The sequence below is a fragment of the Amblyomma americanum genome, chromosome 2, assembly GCF_052857255.1.
Source record: "Amblyomma americanum isolate KBUSLIRL-KWMA chromosome 2, ASM5285725v1, whole genome shotgun sequence".
In the NCBI taxonomy this organism is placed as follows: domain Eukaryota; kingdom Metazoa; phylum Arthropoda; class Arachnida; order Ixodida; family Ixodidae; genus Amblyomma; species Amblyomma americanum.
In genome coordinates this window covers 153,439,060-153,441,559 of record NC_135498.1, presented here as the reverse complement: position 1 = coordinate 153,441,559, position 2,500 = coordinate 153,439,060, and the positions used below count along the sequence as shown (strand labels likewise).

The window sequence follows — 2,500 nt, the reverse complement described above, 5'->3', positions numbered from 1 at the left end:
TAGATAGATAGATAGATAGATAGATAGACAGATATATAGATAGACAGACAGACAGATTGACAGATAGACAGATAGATATATAAATAGGTAGGTAGATAGATAGATAGATAGATAGATAGATAGATAGATAGATAGATAGATAGATAGATAGATAGATAGATAGATAGATAGATAGACAGACAGACAGACAGACAGACAGACAGACATACAGACATACAGACAGACAGACACACAGACAGATAGAGAGACAGAAAGACAGACAGATAGGTAGATAGATAGATAGATAGATAGATAGATAGATAGATAGATAGATAAATAGATAAATAGATAGATAGATAGATAGATAGATAGATAGATAGATAGATAGATAGATAGATAGATAGATAGATAGATAGATAGATAGATAGATAGATAGATAGATAGATAGATAGATAGATAGATAGATAGATAGATAGATAGATAAAGTAGAGGAGGGAAAGGCAGGGATGTTAACCGGAAAGGGGTTCCGGTTGGCTACCCTGCACTGGGAAGAAGAATTTGGGGACTAAAAGGAGGAAGAGAGAAGGGTAAAAGGGCATAACACACACACACGCACAACGCGGTCACAATTTGTCACTTAATCCAGTCGCACTCAAGTAGGCAAAGAGTGCCTTGCATGCCTTGAGGGCAGTTGACTGCTGTCGCCATGAACCGAGGATTGTTTGCCTGTGCTCTGTACCGCTGCCTCTTGTCTGTACCAGGACTGCACCTTTGGTTGTTCGCGACGCAGTGCTTTGCGAGACATTCATTATTACAAGTGGTGGAGGTGCCAATGACCCCCCGCCCCGTAGCTTCGCAACCGCGCGTTGCCAACCACCTCTGCACTGCCTGAACCCGTAACCCAAACTGCATCACCGCTTCCGTCGGCTGTCTTCTGTTCAGGCGCCCCGCGGCAGCATGACCCGGCCATCTTAAGCGGCACAGGTGACACTGATGTGGAGTATTGCTGGAATCCTATGAACGCGTAAGTGCGTACAATAAGTGGGACGACAGCGTCACGCTTACCAATGTTATATTTTATTTGAGCGACGTAGCCAATCTCTTGTTTCGAAACAACGAGGCTGACATCTCCAGCTGGACAGCTTTCAAAACCAGCCTGACTGACGTCTTTGGCCATCCAGCAGTGCGTAAGCTTAGCACCGAGCAACGTTTGCGAAGTCGAGCCCAGCAAACCGGTGAAACCTTCACCAGTTATATAGAAGATTTCGTCGACCTCTGCAAGCGCATCAAAACCTTCTATGAGCTAGGCCGACAAGATCAGACATTATGAAAGGCAGTGAGGATGATGCCTTCCAGATGCTCGTCGCCAAGGATCTCCAGACATTTTCCGGTGTCATTGGCTACTGCCAAAGCTTCGATAAACTGCGCGAACAGCGCCTTTCTACCCTGCGTGCAGGCTTTCACGAGGCCACACTTTCCAGCTTGGCTCTCCCTGGGGACGGTGCTCTGGACAAACATTCGCTACTCCAGCGCATCCAGCAGTTTGTACGTGAGGAACTCGCACGCCAGCTGTGCTTCTCTACCTGCCCGCCTTCGCCTGTGCCGTCGCTCACTCCCAATCTACAGCGTGTAATCGAGGAGCCGGTCGATTAAGTCCTGCTGCCTCCTCCTCAGCCACACCTGATCGCGGCTCCTCTGACGTACGCCGATGCCGTGGTGTGGTCGCGGATCTCACCTGCTGTCCCTGTCTAGAAGCCACCTAACCGCCTATTAGGAACCCAGCGACCTGCGACCCCTCCTTATCGTCCGGATGCCCGCCCCCGATCACCGCCGCCGCCACTCAACCCCTGGCGCACTCAGGACAACCGACCTATTTGCTACGCCTGTGGTGTCGATGGCCACGTGGCTCGTTTATGACGTAGTCGTGACCACCGTCCCTACGAATACAGGCATGAGCCGACGTACGACCTTCCCCCGTCGACCTCGCCTGCATCACATGCGCCACCTCCAGATTCCTTTTCTCCTGGTTACCATCTCCGCTCCCACCGTTCACCGTCTCCTGGCCGCCGTTCCCGTTCTCCGATGCTCCACCGCCAACACGCCATCCACGCGGGAAATTAACCGCCGCAGTTCCGAGGCAAGAACTGCGTCATCAGCGACTCACTCAAGATCTGTTTCTGTTCCCTCCAATAATATTACCGTGTTCGTTGAGGGAATCGCCACCGAAGCACTTGTTGACACTGGCGAAGCCGTTTCCGTTCTCAGTCACACCCTCTGTCGCACACTCAAAAAAGTGACGACGCCTCTTCCTGCCGTTTCTCTCCGCACCGCCACCGCTCAGGACATCCGACCGTTAGTCACCCGCACCGACCGCTTGCCTATCAAGAACTTTCCATACACAATCCAGTTCATCGTCCTCGGCCGCTCCTCTCACCACGTTATCCATGGTGGCAACTTCCTCTCCTCACATTACGCCGCTATTGACTACGCCCGTGCTCAGCTCGACTTGTCGTCCTTACCT

The 2,500-nt window shown here is 51.0% G+C and overlaps 1 protein-coding gene across 1 annotated transcript in view; it reads right to left on the bottom strand.

Annotated features, from left to right (window-relative positions):
- The window catches only part of LOC144119183 (uncharacterized), a 35,910-nt gene that overhangs the window by 28,827 nt on the left and 4,583 nt on the right, over positions 1-2,500 (bottom strand). The gene's annotated exons all lie outside the window — the stretch shown is intronic.